The sequence below is a fragment of the Vombatus ursinus genome, unplaced genomic scaffold (genome assembly GCF_900497805.2).
Source record: "Vombatus ursinus unplaced genomic scaffold, bare-nosed wombat genome assembly UNPS02011353.1, whole genome shotgun sequence".
Taxonomy (NCBI): domain Eukaryota; kingdom Metazoa; phylum Chordata; class Mammalia; order Diprotodontia; family Vombatidae; genus Vombatus; species Vombatus ursinus.
This window is the reverse complement of record NW_020951131.1, coordinates 3,048,750-3,064,221: the sequence shown is the minus strand read 5'-3', so window position 1 is coordinate 3,064,221 and position 15,472 is coordinate 3,048,750. Positions and strand designations below refer to the sequence as shown.

At 45.8% G+C, this 15,472-nt stretch overlaps 1 long non-coding RNA gene across 2 annotated transcripts; it reads right to left on the bottom strand.

Annotated features, from left to right (window-relative positions):
• Window positions 1–6,729: 6,729 nt before the first annotated feature.
• Window positions 6,730–15,055, bottom strand: LOC114038598. 2 transcript variants are annotated; one of them, XR_003568578.1, is made up of 3 exons: window positions 14,815–15,055; window positions 9,583–10,075; window positions 6,730–8,435 (listed from the first exon to the last, which is right to left on the bottom strand). It is a non-coding gene; the product is annotated as an uncharacterized LOC114038598 (long non-coding RNA). The 2 variants fall into 2 exon arrangements; XR_003568577.1 differs by having other exon boundaries at window positions 9,587–10,075.
• Between the last annotated feature and the right edge of the window lie 417 nt (window positions 15,056–15,472).

Genomic DNA, 15,472 nt, shown 5'->3' with positions numbered 1-15,472 from the left:
CTGGCAGCTGATGGACAAAGCCACTCCCCATCTCCAGTCTCCTGCTCCCACTCACCCATCCACACTGTCCCACTCCAGATCTGCCTGCCCCTCCCACTGGACTCTGTGGAATCACCAATCCATAACTAACAAACTCGTTTTCATCATTCACCTTTTCCTTTCTTACTATTGCCAGCTTTTGGCTCTCCCCGAAACCTGGCTCCATCTGGATGACCCCGTATTGCCAGTCACCCACTCTAGTACTGGCTGCACTTTCACCCCTGCTGCGGCCCGCCTGCCACTTCACTGGACAGAGTGGAGGACTTGAGATGCTTTCATGGCCACTTTCAGACTCTCCCTTTCCCACCATCACCCAGCACCCTCTCTTCCTTTGAGGGCCACACTGTTGAAAAACATCACCTAATCCAGATCTTTGTGGCCGTTATCTCCCGATCCGACTTAAGTCAGGCTCCTTCCTTTGTCAGTGAGTTCTATGTCTGGCTCACAGTCTTTTTCTCAAAGACGATTTCTGCTCTAATACTAGTGGCTTTAACATGATAATGTTCCCTCAAATACTCTGACCTCCCAGTTCCTCATTCAACTCATAACTTACCACTTTACCTCAATTGTACACAGAGATAGTCATAACTTTCATCCCCCTGTCTCCCCTAAGTGTTCCTCTTCTATATCCATGAACCCTGGAATTTCTTTATATATATTCATAACCTTTTATCACCCTACTTCACTCTGCCCTTCAATCCCTACCTCCTCTCTTCATCCTTACCATGAGTCTCCAGTCCCTCCCCCACTCAGTTCTTTCCCAGGCAATCACCCCTATGCTGGCTGCACTGGCCTCCTTTCCCCATCTCAACCCCTTGGGGAATCAGCTCCACTCTACATCCTTGTCTCTGCTTGAATTCCCTGCTCCTTGGTCCTATCTCACTCACACGCTGCCAAAGCCCAACCTTGGATTACTACCACCATCTACCTCCTTCGCTCTCATTAATAAGCTACTGAATGGAGCTAAAGAGTAATCGCAGAACTCTGCTACTAACCGGGTCCACTACACATGTGTGTTACATAATCTCAACTGGGCCCACACTCCAGCAAGGCAATCCTTTTCTTCTTCCCCAATCAACTTGCTCTTTCCCTGATGACTATAAACATACCCATGTCTCACCCATTCTTAAAAAAAACCCTCCATTGATCCTCCCATCTCCATTAGCTGCCCTTCTATATGTGTCTTCTCTGCTTAAGAGTGCTATCTTCCCTCTCCCTACAATTCCTTTCTTCTCACTCTCGTCTTCGTTTTTTGCAGCTTGGCTTCTGACTTCATTTAGCTGAAGCTCCAAAGATCTCTTAAATGTACAGCTAATGCCCTTTACCAATCCTCATCCTTCCTTATCTCTCTTTATTTTTTCTGTTTTTTGTTTGTTTGTTTGTTTCTTGGTTTTTTTTTTGGTTAGGCAATGGGGTTAAGTGACTTGCCCAAGATCACACAGCTAGTAAGTATTATGTGTCTGAGGCCAGATTTGAACTCAGGTTCTCCTGAATCCAGGCCTGGTGCTCTATCCACTGCGCCACCTAGCTGCCCCCTGATCTCTCTTTAGCCTTTGACACTGTTGACCGCCCTCTCCTCCTGGATTCTCTCTCCTCTATGGGTTTCCATGACACTGCTGTCTCCTGGCTCTCCTCTCACTTTTCCGCCTGCTCCTCAATCTCCTCTGCTGGATCATGAGCCCCCTAAACACGAGGATCTCCTAAGGGTCTGCCTGCACTTTTATCTCTATTAAATCAGAATTGACATATACATCAGTAGTTAATTATTCAATGTCTGTGTAATAAATTTCTTTATACAAAACCAATTCAGTCATCACTGTAATCAGGACCTCCTGATGCTTTCTCAAAGAAAGGATTCACGGTATGTGCTTTGAGGTAAGACTTCAGTTTATGTGATCCCTCTCGGGCTTTACGTTTAAGCCCTATTTCCTAACAATTTTCTTTATCCTCCCCAGAAGCTCCTTTGGCACTGAAGTCACTGAGATGTTGATTTAATTTCTAGCGTTTTATTGAGCTCACAGTAGAATTTATTTCCCTCTTCATCCTTTGCAACAGATGTTCGTAAATAGGTTGTAATTATTTTATGATGCCCCTTTTTGTAACTTTGTATCATTTCAATCCACGATGACCAAACATCCCGTGAAATTATGTTTCTTATCGCCACTGGATACAAACTAAAGCCAACTTCCCCCAACCCCTTTTTTTGCCTCTCTGAAGAGAACCTGTGAGCCAGCCTTGCATTGAGTTCCAACTTCCTTCCATCTTCTGGTTTTATTTCTTGGAGGAACATCAGTTTCTGACATTGAGGAGGAATTCTAGGGGAAATTGACAGCCTCTCTAGCCATCTACGTGTCATTAGTCGTTGAATGAGGCACTCACCTTGAGAATACCAATAGCAAAGCTAATGTTTATAGAGGGTCGAAAAAAGGGGAGATTCCCAGCACCCTCTGCCCTCCTCTCCCTATCCTGCCACCATCACCACAGTAGCAGAAAGAAGCCACAGAGAACCACACATGTTGTATTTTTCTTGCTTTTATGGGTGCCTCTGTTCAAGTAATTAATTCTCATGTAGACTTTGAAACCTCAGGCTCATCTCCATGCCATGAAAAGGCATCAGAATAGGATTTTGTTGAGGGAATGCTATTCAAAAATATTGGTTAAACAATTGCTAAGATGGAGAAATAAACATTTCAAGTGCACCTGGGGGGACATAAGGGTAAGCCAGGTAAAACATAGGCAGTGGGATTAGTGAAAAGAACCCTGCACTGGGAGTTTGGGGATCCTGGAAAAATCCCTTGCCATCTTTGTCTCACTTTGCTCACCCGTAACATGAAGCAGTTGGACTAGCTGCTCTCTCGTTTCCTCTTCGGCTCTGGCTTGCGTGACCCTATGAAATGGAATCAGTGCTTCCTTGAAAAAAATAAGCCCCAGAAAAAAACTGGAAACAATGAGTGCCCTCTCATTGGGAAATTACCATGTAAATGATAGCACATGACTGCATCCAAATATCATGGTGCTATAAGAAATGATGACCGTGAGGAAATCCGAGAAACATGGGAGCCTTCTGTGACCTGATAAAGAGGGAAGTAAGCGGAACCAGGAGAATAATTTGTATGAGGATCATCCATCTTGGCATCATAGATTTAGAGCTAGAAAGGACCTTAGAGATCCTCTAATCTAACTCCTTCATTTTACAGAAGAGGGAACTGAGGCCCAGATAGGGGAAGTGAGTTGTCCAAGGTCACCCAATTAGTAAGGGGCAGAGGCAGGGTCTGAACTCAGGTCTTCTGATCCCAAAGCCGTACTTTTCCCACTAGAAGCTAGGTGGCATAGTGGATAAAGCACAGGGCCTGGAGTCAGGAAGACCTGCGTTCAAATCTGGCCTTAGACACTTACTAGCTGTGTGACCCTGGGCAAGTCACTTAACCTCTGCCTCAGTTTCCTCATCTGTAAAATGAGTTGAGAAGAAAATGGCAAACCACTTCAGTATCTCTGTCAAGAAAACCCCAAATGGGGTCACAAAGAGTTGGACATAACTGAAAAATTTTTCCCTTTGCTCCCCAATAATTGAAAGAAAATTACCAAAAGATTTCAGAACTCTCATCAGTGCAGCGACCTACAGATTCCAGAATACTAACAACAAAACGTGCCACTGTCCAGCTAGTGAAGAAGTGGCCGGCGCGAGTTAGAGAAAGAGATCTAGGTTAGCAGATGTGGTCGGCAGTGGGCTTTGTTTTGCTTAATTGTCTTTTGCTATAAGGAGGTTCCTATTGGAAGATTATTTGGAAAGTGACAGTGAGGTGAATTTTTTTTTTAAATGCCACCTCTGAGGCATAGAGAACAGTCCCAAAGGAGGCTCATCCACAGGGAGTTTAGTCCGGAGGAGCTCTGGGCCTGGCTTTCCTCATCTGTAAAATGAAGAGGTTGGACAACTGATCTCTCAAGTGTCTCTGAGATCCAGTCCATGCCTCAAGGCCTGCTGTGGGCCTTCAAGGGACCTGGGAAATCCCACAGTGCTCTGGGCATCCTGCTGTCCCACGGCTCCTTGCTTCCTCCAGCACTGGAAACACCATCTGTCTCCTCAGTGGAAACAATGCTCCAAGCCGAAGCAAGGTGGCCCAACATTGGCCAATATTTTTCCACCTACCACCATCCCCCCATGACACTTAAATATTCATCAACAAATGTCTGAAATTTAAAGAAAATAAAGGAAGAAGATTGTTGTTATTTGATAGCAATATGTTCCCTGATCGAATGAAGGGCTGCTGTTTACGCCTCTTCTGAAAACATGGAGTTGTTGGAGAGGGTCAGCTGGAAATGGATCCTTGGCTTTTATGAGATGCAGGATGTAACCTGGTGTGGGTGCATCTCAGGGCTCTGTCCTGGGCCCTCTTCTCTTCTTCTACATGGCTTCACCTGGTGATCTCCTCAGCCCCCATGGATTGAATGACCATCTCTATGCTGATGATTCTCACATCTACCTCTCCTGCCCCAAACTCTCTGCGGACCTCCAATCTCATATCTCTACTTGCCTTTTGGACATCTCTAACTGGATGTCCGACAGACATCTGAAATTCAACATGTCCAAAACAGAACTTACTCTCTTTCCCCTTAAGCGGCCTCTCCTCACTACTTCCCCCTCCCTGTTACTGTGAACTCCCCATCCTCCCAGTCCCTCCAGCTCATACCCCAGGAGCCATCCTGGACGCCTCACTCTCTCTCATCCTCTTCCCTATATCTGAAGCTGTTGCCAAGGCCTGTGAATTTTACCTTCACAACATTTCTCCAACATTCCCCTTTCTCCCCTCTGTCACTGCCCCCACCCTGGTGCAGGCCCTCATCACCTCGTGCCTGGACAATCGCGATAGCCGCTGGTGGGTCTGCCTGCCTCAAGTGTCTCCCTGCTCCAATCCATCCTCTATTCAGCCGCTAAAATGATTTTCCTTGTCACCCCCCTCTTCAAACTCCAGTGGCTCTGTATTGCCTCCAGGATTAAATACACCATCCTCTGCTTGGCCTTCAAAGCCCTTCATCACAGCCCCATCCTGCTTTGTCATCTCACACCTTACTCCCGGCTACATATCGTATTCTTCGATCCAGTAACGCCAGCCTCCTGGCTGTCTCACAAACAAGACCCTCCATCTCTCCGCTCTGGGCCTTCTATCCGGCTGTCCCCTGTGCCTGGAGTGCTCTCCTGTCTTGTCTCCGCCTCCTGGCTTATTTGGCTTCCTTTAAATCTCCACTAAGACCCCACCTTCCGCAGGAAGCCTTCCCCAGCCCTTCTTTGTTACTGTGCCTTCCCTCTTAATCATTTCCTATCTGTCTAGAGCCTGTTTGTATATATTTTTGTTTGCTTGCTGTATCCTCCATTAGACTGGAAGCTCCTTGACGGCAGTTAACCGTCTTATACCTCTTTTTGCTTCCCCAAAGCCTGGCACAGTGCCTGGCACATAGTAGGTGCTTAATAAATGTCATTGTCGTTTATTACCCGTAGGGCACGTTAAGGTCTGCAATATGATAAAGATGTAATTCAGTAAAGTTAAGCTCCATGAAGTCTGTCTTGTTTTAAAAAGGTTTTGGTTTCTTTTTAATGCCAACTATAAATATGAAGGTGGTAGAAAGTGAGAGGACCTGGGTTCAGAAGCTCCTGGTCTGAGACACTTGCTCTGTGCGCAGTGAGTCACTTCATCACTTGCCCACTTTGTCACTTCACTCCTCTTGGCCTCAGTTTCCCAACTTGTAAAATGAGAGCCTTGGACGCGATGTCCTCGGAGGTCCTTTTTGGCTGTAGAATCCTGTGGTCCTATGAAATGCACCCACTGGGCATTTGTGTAAGAAAAGGATTCAGAAGAGAAAGGTGTCCTTGATGAGAATCTTTGTCCTCCCCACCCTCCACTGGGCAGTCCTGGAGAGGCAGCCAGATGCAGGCAAACCGGGCAGCCTCAGGGAGGAGGCCGGCCCTGCAGCACGCTGCCACTTTGACCCAGAAGGGGTGACGTGTTGTCCCTGGTGCCCAGCTCCTCATCTCTAAGAGGAAGGGCTGGACTTGGCAATACCCACGTTCCTTCCCACTTTGCACTTGGTGTTGAGTATCACTGTGACAGAGTGGGAGGAGAGAAGATCTGGGTGCTCGTCCTGTAACATTGCGGGGGGGGGGATCATTTCCTATCGCTGGGCCTCAGTTTCGTCATCTGTAAAACAAGGTGGTTAGACTACACAACGTTTAAGGGGGCTTGACACAATGGATCCTGGATGTTCTTTTCTCATCTATTGACCCTGAATAGGGTCCCAAATAATTGCCCATCCTGTGCAGAAGAGAAGCCCAGGAGGCTCCATGAACTTGGCCGAGGCTATTGATTAATCTGGAGCAGAGCTCAGAAGACTAGAACTCAGAGATCCAGGCCCTTCAGCTATGACTCTCCTCCTTAGATGGCCGTGGGAGCCATGTGGCAGCCAAGCCAATAAATGTTGGGGCTCCCTGCCCCCAGACCTCCCCACCACTGCCCCTCAGGAATGCTGAGGGACTTCCACATGAGCTCCTTGTCTCCTTTCAGCTTCTGAAGTCTGGGATCCTCAGTGTTTTTATTGTCCAAATTCATTCTTTCCAAGTCCCAGGCCTCCCAGCCCTGATTATTGATGCAAGTACCTTGGGGAGGGGGGAGGAGAGGAAAGGAGCATTTATTAAGCACCTTCTGTGTGTACTTGACAATCATTATTTTATTTTATCCTGCTAACAACCCTGTGAAGGAGGGGCTGTTATCATTCCTATCTTACAGTTGAGGCACACAACTTAGAGGAAGGAATAGCATGCTAAGGAAAGAACTGTCAGATCAGTCGTTTTCAAGGGGAGTGGTGCAGCCAAGAGTGCAGATCCACATACAGGTGCACACACAGGCATGTGCACACCCATGAGCAGCCACAAAGCAAAACCTGACAGCACACAACGGATATTGTCCTTCTGGATGAATGCGGCGGACATTCCAGAATGGTGGTTGTGAGTTCACCGGACAACTGAGACGTTTCAAGCACACCCAACTCCAAACGAGGCCTTTTCAGCCTATTTGTCAGGAAGCTGCAAAAGCTACATTCATGCTAAGATAATCCCGTGGAGGTGCCCTTTCTGTGTTTAGCTTAGACACGCCGTGAGCAGGTGGAGAAGATCAGCTTAAAGGCCGTCCCGGATGTTTTCTGAAGGCTCAGACAGTCTATAGAAAAGACCTCGCTCAGAAGTCAGTTGACAAGCAAGGCAAGTGCCTCCCCGTTGGCTGATTTTCTTCACCTTATCCTGTCTAGATCTTGTTTGGACACAGTGTTTGCGTGTTGTCTGTGAGCTCCTGGATGGCAGGGCCCATTTTGTGCCTTTTTTTGTTTGTTTGTTTCCCCAGTACTTAGCATGGGTCCTGACACATAGTAGGTGCTTCATAAATGCTTGTTGATCTTGGGTGTGGTATAATATAAAGAGCACTGACTTTGGAGACAAAGGACAGGTGTTCAGACCCCACATCTGTTACTACTTCTATGACCTTGGGCGAGTCATCTCTCTTAGCCTCAGTTTCCTCATCTATCAAATGGGCAGATTGGACTAGATCCAGATCAGTGACCCCATGACCTTGTGATCTAAGAAGGGGAGGGAATCAGGGAAGGTTTGGTGAAGGGTGTCATGTGGGTGAGCTTTTGAAGGATGGGTAGGGATTCAACGGGAAAAGAGGGGGAAGGAGCGCGTTGCCGAGATGGGGAGCGTCTGAGCAAAGTTATCATGTCTGGATTGTGAGCTCCTTGAGGGCAGGGAATCTGTATTGTGTCTCTCTCAGCGCCAGACACGGTACCTGGCTAAGTGAGGGGCACTTAACATTTGTTGAGCTCAGCGTTAGTCTGCATCTACAGATCTGTTCTAACGGTGGTGCCAAGGTGGCCCATTCCCCATCTGCTCAGTCCTGGAACACTAAGGGCACGCTCATTCCCAGAGCATCCTGACTGGTCAGCTGGCTTTCAGAGAACAATGTGATCTGCACAGCAGGCCTGTCTCAGCCTCATGAGATACAGAGTAGATTTGGGACACCTGCTGCTAACTCATCATTTTGTCTCCCAGTATCATAGGACCATGTGTCTTGGAGGCACCTCAGAAGTCATCTACTCCAACCCCCTCATTTTACAGATGAGGAAACTGAGGTTTAGAAAGGTAAAATGAAGTATTTGCCCAAGGTCACACAGATAGTGTTCATGGTAGGATTTGAAACCAGGACCTCTGACCCCAGAACCAGTGTTCTTCACAGTATTGCATGTTGCCATGAGTTCTTTGAGGCATCTGCTCCCCCAAGTGGCTTGGATGTGCATTAAGTAGGCATCTCAGAGATCATCTTTTGTGGTCTTGATCAAGGGGAGGAGATTCCAAAAGCCTGGGAAAGATCAGAGCATGTTACCTCAGGTGACCAAAAAGACATGAATCCCTACCAACCTGTACGTGTGTTTTCTCAGATAAGATCATTGTGAAGCATTTTGTACGTGCCTGGCTCACAGTAGGTGTCTACTAAATGCTTATCCTCTTTCCTCCCCTTCTGGATGGCAGGATTGAGTGGCTAGCATACTCAGCTTGAAGTCAGAAAGATCTGGGCTTGAATCCTGCCTCAGACATTTCCTAGTTATGTGAATCTGGGCACCTCATTAGCATCATAGATTACCGAGAAGAGTAAGTGATTCTCTCACACAGGTCACACACATTTCTGAGCCTTAGTTTCTTTATGTGTAAAATGGGGATAATAATGGCTTTTCTCTCATTGGATCAAAAGGGACAATGATTTAGTGCTGCAAGGAACCTTAAAGGTCACTTATTTTAGAGATGAGAAAACTGAGGCCCAGAAGGTTATAGGAACACATAAAAAAGGAAGGGTGGATGCAATCTTAGGGTTTTGGGACTGGGGTGACGTTAGCCTCATAGACTTAGAGCTTGTAGGGACCGTAAAGTACAATTTTTTTGGACACGTTGAGTTGAGGTTAGAATGTCATCCAGGGCACAGTGAATAGAACTCTGGCCTTGGAGTCAGGAGGACCTGAGTTCAAATCCAGCTGCAGACACTTAACACTTACTAGCTGTGTGACCCTGGGCAAGTCACTTAACCTGATCGCCTCACCAAAAAGCAAAAAACAAAAAAGAATGCCATCCAGTTCAAGATGTCCCCAGACAGTTGAAGATGTGAGAATGGAGGCTATGAGAGAGGTTAAGGCTGGATTCACAGATCTGAGAACCATCTGCCTAGAGTTGGTAATTAATCCGTGGAAGCTGAGGAGCTATCGTATATTGAAAGAAGGTAAAATGGCCCAGGACAGACCATGTGGGGGATGCTCACAGTTAGAGGATGGGGCCTGAATGAAGATCCAGCAAGGAAGATGGAGGAGTCAGCAGACAGATGAGAGGAGAGCTGGGAGGTATCAGTGACATGAAAGCTTTGAGAGAAGAGGGTCTGGAGGAGGAGGGCGATTGACAGCATTAACAGCTGCAGAATGGTAATGAATGAAAAGGAAATGGAATAAGCACTCATTAAGCACCTACTGTGTGCCAGGAACTGTGCTCAGCACTAGAAGGACACTTTCTTGGTTGTTCCTCACAACCCTGTGAGGTAAGTGCTATGGTGGTTTCCATTGCATCGTTGAGGAAGCTGATGGTCATCTGGACTTTGGTCCTGCCACTGTGCTTTAATGACTGGAAGAGACAGTGAGGCAGATGACTTTGTGCGGCTCTGCCTCACTTCAATCCAACCCATGCCCAATTCGTCAATCCATGATGTCACGGTCCTCTTCAAAATGAAGGACGAGCAAAACAGCAGCAAGGCGCAACACCCCCATTAGAGCTGGGAAAAAACAGATGTTCAGGTCCCACTGACCTCAGGTGGCGTTAACCAGGCAAGGGCCCCGGCTGAGGTCTCAGGCACCCTTCCTTTTGGGGGTTCCTCTACTTCCCTTCTCTGGACCTCAGTTTCCTCTAAAAGAAGGAAGTTGGATCAGGTGACGTCTGGGTCCTCTCTGGTCTGGCTCTTGTGACCTGTAAATGCAGAAGCTGTGTAAGGGCAGAGGTGACTTGTCTGGAGACTTGGGACCCTGTGGCTGCTCTGAATAATTCTGGGGGAAAATAAGTCTTGCTTGCTGGTGATCGTGAGGCAGTGAGGCAGCTGGGGACAGATTCGTTCTTTTCAAGCAAACATTCAACTTACACTGACCTGAGCCCCAACCCTGCCTCAGAAGCATGACCCTGGGTAAATCACTCAGCCTCTTAGGCTCAGTCAGTCAACAAACATTTATTTTTTTTTAGTAATATTTTATTTTCCCCCAATTACATGTAAAAACAATAGTTAACATTTGTTTTTTTTTAATTTTGAATTCCAAATTCTGTTCCTCTCTCCGTGCCCTTCCCCTTCTCTAAAATGGAAAACAATCTGATGAAAATTATACATGTGCAATCACGTAAAAGATTTCTACATAAGTCATTTTGTGCAAGAAAACTCAAACAAAAAAATAAAGAAAGAAGGAAAGTGAAAATAGCCTGCTCCAGTTTGTACTCAGCATCACTTCTTTTTTCCAGAGGCAGAGAACATTTTTCATTATGAGTCCTGTGGGATCGTCTTGAATCATTGTATTGCTGAGAATAGCTAAGTCATTCACAGTTCTTCATCAAACAATATTGCTGCTCCTGTGTACAGCATTCTCCTGGTTCTGTTTACTTCACCATGCATCTGTCATGTAAGTCTTTCCAGGTTTTTCTGAGAACATCCTGCTCATCATTTCTTATAGCACAATAGTATTATGTCACAATAACATACCACAATTTGTTTAGCCGTTCCCTGATAGATGGGTATTTCCCAATTTCCAATTCTTAGCCACCACAAGAAAAAGCTGCTACAAATATTTTTGTACACCCAGGACCTTTTCCTTTTTTTAAAAAATTTAATTTTTAATTTTTCTTTTTTTTTCCTTAACTTTTAATTTTTCAGGCTCTTTGGCATACAGTCCTAGTCATGGTGTTACTAGGTCAAAGGGTATGCATGGTTTTAGAGCCCTTTAGGCATAGTTCCAAATTGCTCTCCAGAATGTTTGGATCAGTTCACAACTCCACTAACAGTGCATTAGTGTCTCAATTTCCCCACATCCCCTCCATTTTCCTTTTCTGTCATATTAGCCAATCTGTTAGGTGTGGGGTGGTACCTCAGGGTTGTTTTAATTTGTGTTTCTCTAATCAATAGTGATTTAGAGCATTTTTTTATATGACTATACATAGCTTTGATTTTTTTTGTCTGAAAACTGGCTGTTCATATGCTTTATCATGGGGAATGACTTGTATTCTTATAAATTTGACTAAGTTCTCTATATATTTGAGAAATGAGGCCTTTATCAGAGATACTTGCTGTAAAAAAATTTACCCCCAGTTTTCTGCTTCTCTTCTGATTTTGGTTACGTTGGTTTTGTTTGTGCAAAAAACTTTTAAATTTTATATAATTAAAATTATCAGTTTTACATTTTGTAATGCTCTCTATCACTTGTTTGGTCCTAAATTCTTCTCTTATCCCTAGATCTGACAGGTAAATTATTCCATGCTCTACTAATTTGCTTATAGTTTCATCCTGTATGTCTAAATCATGTACCCATTTTGACCTTATCCTGGTATCCAGTGTGAGATATTGTTCTATACTTAGTTTCTGCCATACTATTTTCAGTTTTCCCAACAGTTTTTGATAAATTTTAAGTTTTTGTCCAAAAGCTTGGATTTGGAGGTTTATTAAACACTAAATTACCATGGTCATTTGCTATAATATATTGTGTACCTAATCTATTCCATTGATTCAAGGCTCTATTTTTTTTAGCCAGCACTAGATTGTTTTGATAATTGTCATTTTATAGTACAGTTTGAGATCTGGTATGGCTAGGCCATTTTCCCTCACATTTTTTCCCATTGATTCCCTTGATATCCTTGACCTTTTGTTCTTCCAGATGAATTTTATTATTTTTTCTAGCCCTATAAAATAATTTTTGGTAGTTTGATTGGTATGGCACTGAATAAGTAGAACAATCTAGGTAGAATTGTCATTTTTATTATGTTGGCTCAGTCTACCCATGTGCAAGTAATATTTTTCCAGTTGTTTAGATCTGACTTTATTTGCATGAAAAGTGTTTTGTAATTGTGTTCATGTAGTTCCTGGGTTTGTCTTGGCAGGTAGATTCCCAAGTATTATATATTGTCTACAGTTATTTTAAATTGGTAATATATAGAAATGCTGATGATTTATGTGGGTTTATTTTGCATCCTACAACTTTGCTAAAGTTGTTAATTGTTTCAACTAGTTTTTTTTTACTTGATTCTCTTGTATTCTCTAAGTACACCAAATCTGCAAAGAATGATAGTTTTAGCAAGCTCTATGACTTCTTTATCTGTAAAATGGGACTAATAGCAGTTCCCTTACTGAACTGTTCTAAGGATTAAATGACATCATGTATATGAAACCATCTGTAAACTTCAAAACACAAGACAAGTGTCAGCTGTTATTTCATTGTCTTCTTCGATGGTGAAGCCAATGGAGGCCCTCGACTATTCTCTCCTTCCAAAGAAGTACCAGGCTGACACGGGGAGCTCCTGAGCTAGTTCAGTGATGGAACTAGAGAGAATGGCCAGGGAAGCTGACCCATAGCAACGGTGTCTGAGGGTCTCTAGGAGCAAACCCTGAAGCAGTGGGCCTGGGCAAGGTAGGTCTAGGGTGAAGGCAGAGGCAAGAAAGAGGGATTAGGACATTTTCTGGCTTTCAGACAAATCCCCTGAAACTTTGTTCTCTCTCCCTATCTCCTCTCTGTCTCTGTCTCTGTCTCTCTGTCTCTGTCTCTCTGTCTCATGTCTCTGTCTCTCTGTCTCTCTGTCTCCTCTCTGTCTCTGTCTCTCTGTCTCTTTCTGTTTCTGTCTCTCTCTCTCTGTCTATCTCTGTGTGTCTCTCTCTCTGTGTCTCTCTCTCTGTCTCTCTCTGTCTCTATCTCTCTCTCTTTCTGTCTCTTTCTCCCTACAAATCCTGGAGAAGTTCAGACCCCAGGCCCTGCTCTCTTTGAGAGAAGTTTAAATTAAAATACATCAAGCAAGTCTATCCTTTGAAATGCCCTGGAGACTTCCAGGCAAGATGACTGCCCAGATGGGAAGCGGCCACTCAGCCACCACATACCTGCTCCAATGAGAATCTGATGGCCCTTAAAACACAAGTGTCACAGTCTGAGACAATTCAGGCCCAGCCAGTCAGACATAGACACGGAAAGACAGTGACTTGGGGGGCAAAGCAGAGTTGAGGAGCATGACTCATGACATCAGAGAAGAGGACTGGGGATGGATTCAAGGGAGGACCAGCCGTGGACATCGAGAGCTGTGGGAGAGGCTCCCAGAATACAAGAAGGGCAGGAATATCTTGTGGTGGCCAAGGCATGAGCTGCCTCCTGTGCTTCCTACATGTGCCCTCATGCTCCCCACAGACTGTGGGTGTTTGTGGGAGAGTGCACTTCAGGTTTGGGGTTTTCTGGGGGGGGGATGTTTTGTGACTACTGTTCTTACCTTGCCATTTTGTTAAATGCTTTTACCTTGAGCTAATTGTGTCTCCTGGTTGACTATTAAGGATAATCTCACCAGTGGGGGCTTGTGAGTTACACTAGTAAGAGCTAAGATCCATGGACTGCATCCTAGAATCTGAGACTAGTAGCTGCCTTCCGGGATCCCAAGCTGTGTGTGACTGAAAATTTCAGGAGCAGCCCAGAGGGAATGCCACTTTGATAACACCTTCAAACAAAACACGAAACGAATTGAATTTCTTTTTCTTGAGACTGAGTCCCCTATGTCACTGAGGCTGTATGTAAATCATGCCCCACAAACTCACTGGCCCGTGAGCCACGACCTGCTTCACTGCCAAACTGGGCCAGTTCCCTCCGTCATAGGCATCCTGGTGACTGTCTGCTCCTGGTCACTTCCCATTAGTTAGTGAGGACCTAGCACAGAACCCCCAGTCTCAGTGATCTGGCAGCCCAGGACCAGGGATTCCCTGTGGATCTGCCACACCTGACCGTGAAATGAGTGTTCAGTAAAGAAAACTAAAGTAACAACTCCTCAAATGGTCCTTTTTGCTCTTGGAGGCTTGAGGCCCTTCTGAAACATCTCCCTCAAGGCCTGTCTTTAGCTATAAGTTCACAGGCCATACACCTAGAAGGCACCTAGAGGGCGTCTTGATCAGTCCACCCACTGTACAGATGAAGAAACCGAGGCCAAGAGAGGGCCTGGATTTAGGATTAGAGTGTAAGAGCCTTTGAAAACATTGAGCCCAGCCCTACCATTTAATTTTTAAAAATATATTATTGATGGCCTTTTAAAAACATCACTTTCACTTTCCAATGCCTCCCCTTCCCCCAACAATCTAACAAATAGGCAAAATCGAGCCCAACAAATCAATATGTTGTGCTATCTGGACATTTGCAGTTCATTCTGCGTCCTCAGTGATGAGTCATCACTGTAGCTCTGTAAGTGCTCAGCACAGTGCCTGGCACACAGTAGGCGCTATATAAATGCTTGCTTCCTTCCTCCCTCCCTTCTTGCTCCTGTGCTCCCCACCCCCCAAATCCGCCAAACACTATAGTCACTCTCAGCCTCTTTTCTCTGACTTTAAATCAGAGACTCAGGAATCAGAGGTGAAATGAACCTTAAACCCACCCAGCCCAATCCCCCCCCCATTTTATAGATGCAGAAACTGAGGCCCAGAGAAGGAAGAGACTTACCCAAGGTCACATATTGCCTAGCGAGAGCACAGAGGAAGCGGGTTCTAATCCTGTCACATTGGGACTGGACTCCAGAGTCTCCAGGTCCTGCCCAACTTTTAAGCCACAATTCTAAGATCCCAGACTGACTCTTGTGGCAGGCAGGGCCTTGCCAGAAAGCCAGCCCTGCTGTCCAGGGCTGGGCCACAGGGCTGGGCAGGCGTCCTCCCATCACTGGGAACTTCTCTCAGAGGCTGGTCACCACGCCCCCAAACAAAAAGCCTGTGATGGACGGACTTGGGCGTCTGCTTGGTTTGCCCAGGCAATGATCGGTCAAAGATGCCAAACTTTGCCCACGCTCTGCAGCTGAATCCCTGAATCCCACCAGTGCCCAATGGCACCCCTACAATGTCTTTGTGGCTTCCTTCTGGGACTCAGCCTGCAGGCCTGGGTCACTAATGCATCCCCAAAGAAGGGAGAAGCCAGTGCAGGAAGACAGGTCTCTGTTCACTCCCTGACAACCCGGAGGGAGGCCAGGGGTGAAGGTCTCCCCCATTTATTGGTTCTCTGTGCTTAGCAGCCTCCAGGTGAGAGAGCCTTGTGGAGGGCTCCTAGCTCATGGAGATTGCTTAGAAGAGTCACAGGACCCCCCCAGCCCACCCCACCTTGGGGCTCGCTG